The sequence below is a fragment of the Humulus lupulus genome, chromosome 2, assembly GCF_963169125.1.
Source record: "Humulus lupulus chromosome 2, drHumLupu1.1, whole genome shotgun sequence".
Taxonomy (NCBI): Eukaryota; Viridiplantae; Streptophyta; class Magnoliopsida; order Rosales; family Cannabaceae; genus Humulus; species Humulus lupulus.
The window spans coordinates 151,665,485-151,673,029 of NC_084794.1; the positions used below are offsets into that span (position 1 = coordinate 151,665,485).

At 42.4% G+C, this 7,545-nt stretch overlaps 1 non-coding gene across 1 annotated transcript; it reads right to left on the reverse strand.

Annotated features, from left to right (window-relative positions):
• Positions 1-575: 575 nt before the first annotated feature.
• LOC133820620 (small nucleolar RNA R71) lies at positions 576-682 on the reverse strand. Its single transcript, XR_009887026.1, has one exon. It is a non-coding gene; the product is annotated as a small nucleolar RNA R71 (small nucleolar RNA).
• Positions 683-7,545: the final 6,863 nt, after the last annotated feature.

A 7,545-nucleotide genomic window follows, 5' to 3' on the forward strand; every position in this document is an offset into this window, starting at 1 on the left:
TCTCAGGTGAATTTTGGTATATGTGTGGCAGAAAAGGAAAGGACACACTTGTTCCTCTGAATCTTGAGATTGAGAAGTCTTGCAATCAAATCAGAAAGAAGAAGAGAGAGGCCCATAAATCTGTAAAGATGGCACATAATGAAGGGGAAGGCAGGAATGTTCAAACTCCTGGAGTTGTACGAGGGGTTCAGGCTCAACCCAATGCTGAGAGGAGCCTGCGAGATTATGTGCTACCCACTCTGACGGGAGTACAAAATAGTATATGCCCACCAACTGTAGAGGCCAACAACTTCGAAATAAAGCCTGCTATTTTACAAATGGTGCAGTCCTCTGTGCAATTCAATGGGTTGCCCTCTGAAGATCCTCACACCCATTTGTCCAACTTTCTGGAGTTGTGTGGAACCTTCAAATATAATGGGGTGAGTGATGACGCAATCAAGCTTAGGCTCTTCCCATTTTCTCTAAGGGACAGAGCTAAAAGTTGGCTGAACTCTCTGCAGCCAAACTCCATTGTCACTTGGCAAGATCTAGCTCATAATTTTTTGTCCAAATTCTTCCCTCCGTCCAAAGCTGCTAAATTAAGGGGAGAGATAAATAACTTTTGCCAGAATGACGGAGAGTCATTATATGAGGCGTGGGAACGGTTTAAGGAACTCTTGAGAAGATGTCCTCATCATGGCATTGAACAGTGGATGCTAGTACAGAACTTCTACAATGGTTTATGTCCGACAACCAGAACCATTATAGATGCTGCAGCGGGTGGCACTTTTATGAGCAAGAGCGCAACTGGTGCTTATGAACTATTGGAGGACATGGCTACAAACAACCATCAGTGGTCTGAGGAGAGATCATCAGGAGTCAGAAAGATAGCTGGGGTGCATGAGCTAGATGCAATCACTGCCTTAACAGCGCAAGTAGCCTCTTTGACCAAGCAGTTGCAACAGAGTAGTGTGTCTGCTAATGCGGTTCAGATGGCAGTGAGGTGTGAAATGTGTGGTGGTGCTCATTCTTTCGATCAGTGCCCTATCTGTAATAATAACACCCCAATGGATCATGCCCAAGTTCAAGCAGTGGGAAATTTTCAGAGGCCACTCAATAACCCATTCTCCAACAACTACAATCCAGGGTGGCGAAATCATCCAAATTTTTCGTGGAAGAATAATCAAGGCCAACAACCTCAGTTTCAGGGCCAATTTCAGAATAACATGCCTCAGCCACCTATGAATCAAGCTTCGTCATCAATGCAGCCTAGGCCTCAACAATCAATGCCTCAACCTGAGAGACCTAATGAACTGCAAGCTGCCCTGTTGACTCTTACTAACACTCAGACTCAATTTATGACTGAGACCAGATCCTCCATTCGAAACCTTGAGACACAGGTTGGGCAGTTGGCCAATATGCTCAATAATAGACCCCAGGGAAAATTGCCTAGTAATACTGAAGTCAACCCCAAGGAGCAAGTTCAGGCAATTACTCTGAGGAGTGGGAAGCAAACAGAGCAGCCTAGACCTCCACAGGCAGTAGTTCAGAAAAAGGAGATGGGTGCACAGTCTGATTCAGAAAGGGTTACTGAAGACCATCAGAAGTCAGATCAGAGTCCCCCAGTTGTCATTGAGCAGCCAGTTAGAGTTCCATACCCTCAGAGGCTTAGAAAGACTACCCTTGATAAACAGTTTTCTAAGTTTCTTGAGGTGTTTAAAAAGCTGCACATAAACATTCCTTTTGTGGAGGCCTTGGAGCAGATGCCCAGTTATGTTAAGTTCATGAAGGAGATTCTGTCAAAGAAAAGGAGAATGGAGGACTATGAGACTGTAGCACTCACTGAAGAGTGCAGCGCTATTTTACAAAGGAAGTTACCCCAAAAGCTGAGAGATCCGGGGAGTTTCACCATACCTTGCACCATTGGCAAGTTTGAATGCAAGCACGCCTTATGTGATCTGGGGGCAAGTATCAATCTGATGCCCTTATCTGTGTTTAAAAGACTTGGTTTGGGGGAGGCAAAACCAACAACTGTCACTTTACAGCTCGCAGACCGATCGTTAACACATCCACGAGGTTTTATTGAGGATGTTCTTGTGAAAGTGGATAAGTTCATATTTCCCGCTGACTTTATTGTTCTGGACATGGAGGAGGACACAGATGTCCCTATTATTCTTGGTAGGCCATTTCTAGCCACAGGCCAAGCTCTTATTGATGTTCAAAAAGGAGAGCTTAAGCTTAGAGTTCAAGGAGATGAGGTGGTCTTTAATGTCTTCAAGTCTATGAAGTATCCGGTGGCTAGTGACAGTTGCTTTAGTGTGGATGTGATAGAAAAGGCAGTCTCCAAGAGAAGGATGAGCAGTGATGCCTTAGAGGCAGTATTATTGGGTGATGAGGGCGATGATGATGAGGACGCTGAGATCAGAGAATGTGTCAACTGGATCAATTCTTTCTTACCATATTGGAAAAAGTTCCAAGAATTAGCGGATGTGACTGAAAAACCGCTAACCTCCATTCAGCAGCCACCACCGTTGGAATTAAAGGTTCTCCCAGATCACTTGCAATATGCTTATTTGGGAGAGAATGAAACTTTACCGGTCATTGTGTCAGCTGACCTGTCAAAGGTAGAATTGGAGAAACTGTTGAGGGTTCTAAGGGAGCATAAATTGGCCATTGGGTGGACCTTGGCAGATATTAGAGGAATAAGCCCAGCGACAGTGATGCATAAAATCTTATTGGAGGAGAATAGCAAGCCATCCATAGAGGCCCAGAGAAGACTCAATCCAGCCATGAAGGATGTAGTACTTGAGCAAATTCTTAAATGGTTGGATGTTGGGGTAATCTACCCAATTTCTGATAGTGCATGGGTGAGCCCTGTGCAAGTGGTACCTAAGAAGGGTGGAATGATTGTAGTGAAAAATGAGAACAATGAACTCATTCCGACAAGAACTGTAACGGGGTGGCGGATTTGTATAGACTACCGCAAGCTCAATAAGGCAACAAGGAAGGATCATTTCCCTGTGCCTTTGCTTGATCAGATGCTTGACAGATTGGCAGGCCACAGCTACTACTGTTTCTTGGATGGGTATTCTGGGTATCATCAGATCGCTATTGCACCAGAGGATAAAGAGAAAACGACCTTCACATGTCCTTATGGCACATTTGCTTTCAGGAGAATGCCATTTGGACTATGCAATGCCCCTGCAACATTTCAACTGTGCATGATGGCCATATTTTCAGACATGGTAGACCGGTGTATTAAGATTTTCATGGATGATTTCTCTGTTTTTGGCTCATCATTCGACCTCTGTTTGGGTAATTTGAAGAACGTGCTGCGTCGTTGTGAGATGGCTAATCTGGTGTTGAATTGGGAGAAATGCCATTTTATGGTAAAAGAGGGGATCGTTCTTGGCCATAAAATTTCAAGTGAGGGAATTGAGGTAGATAGAGCGAAAATCTCTACCATTGAAAGGCTGCCTCCACCAGTTTCAGTAAAAGGAGTTAGAAGTTTTCTTGGTCACGCTGGGTTCTATCGAAGATTCATCAAGGATTTCTCAAAGGTGTCTAAGCCTCTCTCGAATCTGCTTATGAATGGAGTTGTCTTTGATTTTAATGACGAATGTTTGAGGGCGTTCAATTTCTTGAAAGAAAAGCTTATTTCTGCTCCAATTATGATAGCTTTGAATTGGGAATTGCCTTTTGAGTTGATGTGTGATGCCAGTGATTACGCAGTGGGGGCAGTTCTGGGACAGCGGATTGATAAGGTATTCAGGTCTATTTACTATGCTAGTCGGACTCTAAATGATGCTCAGCTGAATTATGCCACTACAGAAAAAGAGTTGCTAGCTATTGTGTTTGCTTGCGATAAATTCAGACCATATCTGATTGGTAATAAGGTGATTGTCTACACTGATCACTCTGCCATTAAATACTTGATGTCAAAGAAAGATGCCAAGCCCCGCTTGATTAGATGGATTCTGTTGCTTCAAGAATTTGACATGGAGATTCGTGACAAGAAGGGCAGCGAGAATGTGGTAGCTGATTATCTCTCTAGACTTGAGGTGGAGGAGACTGAAAATAAGAAAGCAGTGCAAATCAATGATCATTTTCCTGATGAGCAGTTGTTTGGGGTAAGTGAGACTTTAGCTGTCCCGTGGTTTGCAGACATAGTGAACTTCTTAGTTGCCAAGATTGTGCCTCCTGAAATGTCAAAGCAGCAATTAAAGAAATTCTTTTCTGAGGTGAAACACTACTATTGGGAGGAACCTATTCTCTACAGGCACTGTGTTGATCAGATTATCAGAAGGTGCGTTCCTGAAGAAGAGATGCAGTCCATTCTTAATCACTGTCATACTCAACAATGCGGAGGGCATTTTGGAGCATCAAAAACGGCGGCTAAGGTATTACAAAGCGGTTTCTATTGGCCTTCATTATTCAAGGATGCCAATGAGTTTGTCAAGGCTTGTGATAGATGTCAGAGAACTGGCAATATCTCGAGGAGAAACGAAATGCCTCTACAAGGGATTCTTGAGGTGGAACTGTTTGACGTATGGGGCATCGATTTCATGGGGCCTTTTCCACCGTCTTACAACAATGAATATATTCTATTGGCAGTGGATTATGTATCCAAATGGGTGGAGGCTGCAGCAACTAGAGCCAATGATGGTAAAACTGTGCTTAATTTTCTGCATAAACATATTTTTACTAGATTTGGCACTCCCCGAGCTCTGATTAGCGATGAAGGGAAACACTTTGTGAATAAGCAATTGGATGCACTGCTGGCTCGTTATGGAGTTTATCACCGAAAAGCTTTGCCTTATCATCCTCAATCAAATGGGCAAGCTGAAGTTTCGAACAGAGAAATCAAGAGCATCCTTGAGAAGACCGTTGACAGTTCGAGGAAAAATTGGTCGAAAAAGTTAGATGATGCGATTTGGGCATACAGAACTGCATTCAAAACACCAATAGGCATGTCTCCTTATAGGTTGGTGTTTGGTAAAGCGTGTCATCTACCAGTCGAATTGGAGCATAGGGCATTTTGGGCTATGAAAAAGTTAAATTATGATTGGAGTGCCGCTAGTGAAAGAAGACTGTTGCAACTGAATGAACTTGACGAGTTCAGAAATGAGGCTTATGAGAATGCCAAGATTTATAAAGAAAGAACAAAGGCTTGGCATGACAAGAACTTAATCAGAAGGGAGTTCCAACCAGGGCAGCAGGTACTTCTGTTCAATTCAAGACTTCGACTGTTTCCTGGCAAATTGAAGTCAAGATGGTCAGGGCCATTCACTGTAGTTCAAGTTTTTCCTTATGTTCTGTAGAAGTTCGGGGCAACTCAGGTGATTCCTTTAAAGTCAATGGTCAGAGATTGAAGCCGTACTTGGGTGGTAGTTTTGATCAAGCGAAGTCTATCCTCCTTCTGAAGCCTCTCTAAAGAGGGGTTCAGCGTCCGGCTAAATGACGTTAACGACAGCGCTTGTAGGAGGCACCCTATATTTTACATGTTATTTTTTTACTTTTGTATTTGTAAACAATGGATATTTGGTTTATTTTTGGACTTTTAGAATCGTGAAAAACTTGAAAAATGAAAAAAACTTTAAAAAAATCAAAAAAATAAAAATTCCTTAAGGGCCGCGGCATAGCCCTATGATGCCGCGGCATTGGGGGTTCCAGAGGCTCACAAATTCGGCATAGATGAGGAGGGCCGCGGCATAGATGAGGAGGGCCGCGGCATTAAACCCAAGATTTCCCAGAATCACAAGGCGGGCCGCGGCATATGTTTGAGAGGGCCGCGGCATTCCAACTTGGAAATTTGATGCGGGCCGCGGCATAGTCAAGGTAATGCCGCGGCCCTAGTCCGAAAATCCCTAAATCAGCCATTGTCTCATTCATTCACTCTCACAATACAAATCACACTCCAAACATCTTTCTCTCTAATTTTTTTTGAGACTTCCATCAGTCAAGGAGACCACAAGGAGGATTTTTGTGCCATTCAAGTAAGTGTATCTTCTCTAGTCTAATGCTTTTGATTGGAAATTAGATTGCATTGTGGTGTTGTGGATTGTTCTTTGTTGTTCTTGTGAGAAGATTTAGGGTTTTGCCAACTATTGATTGTGGGAATTATTGTTTGAGACTATTGATTGTGGGAATTACTGTTTGAGGCTATTGATTGTGGGAATTAGTGTTTGGGGTTGTTGATTGTGGTAATTAGTAAGTTTGGGGGGAGTGACACCAAAAAGGAAATTATACTCAAGTTCTTGAGAGCATATTTGGGGGTTTAGTTGGTTCTTTTTGAAAGATATTACGGGTCCTAAGCGAAATCCCCTTAGAGGCACCTCCTCCAAGAAAGCATCCTCATCACGCACTCAACCACCACCAACACCACCTGCCCCAGCTGAGTATGACACTAATATTTTTGTTAGTAAGGACGCTGCCGAGTTGTTTAAAAAGATTTATAAAAGATCGGTGGTAAGGGAAAGGGGGTTTGACTTTGATGAGGCCCCTGCTGTACAACACCCTGGTTATGAACTTATAAAAGCTGAAATAGTGCGTCGAAGATGGAATTTTTTTTGTGACTCGAACCATGTGGATTCAGCCAACTGCTCTATTATATATGAATTTTTCGCCAACTTCTCCTATCAAGATGCAGAGCAGAATAATTTTTTCAGAGGCAAATTGGTGCCTACATCAGCCTATGCATTCAACCAAGTACTGGGTCTTCCCTCTTTTTCTGCACAAGAGGATGAATACTGGCAGTTAGCCCATTTCGAGGAGCCAGACTATGATGCGGTGGCTGGGGTCTTGAGTATGGAAGGGGCACGTTTCAGTTATCATAATGGGAGGCCCAAAGAGTTATTCAGGTGGCAGCTAAACCCAGTTGCGAAGGCGTGGTTCTATTTTGTGTGTGCACGTTTATTGCCGACGTCTCACCTGTCTTACTATTAGTTATTATTCTATTTAATTGCCGATTATTATTTCTGCACTTTATTGGTTCTTTTGCTGTATTTTACAAAAATCAAGAATTTTAATTCATCAAATAGAACAAGAGATTAATTGACTGGTAATTGATAACTCAGTCTTTGAGGACGATACTTGGTTCACCATTTTATTACGAGTTTGTGACTGTGTGCACTTGCATAGCAAAATTATCGCAACAACATGAAAACTCTATTTTTTCCCTCCATTTATCTCAAGCCAAATCCTTCCATAAACCTATCCAAACATTGAGAAATCCCAAAAATAAAGTTCCCAATCAACTCAGCAACCCAATACCATCAAAACCCAAGTTTCAAACAAATATAAAACTTATCAAAACCATAAAATCAAATCAAAGCTTAAGAAATCAAAAACTCAGAACATAAAGCTTGGATTACCTCTAATTAAGTCATTTTCCAGCTAAATCCTCCGGATATCAAGCTTTTAATCTTCCCTAGATTCGTTATGAATCTAGCCTTGCTTGAATCCGAGCTCTAAAACTCGAGTTTCCTTCGAAAATGCAACGAGCGATAAAAAGGAGAACGTGAGAGAGTTAGAAAGTTTGAACGTGTTTTTGTTTCTGTCAGGTTA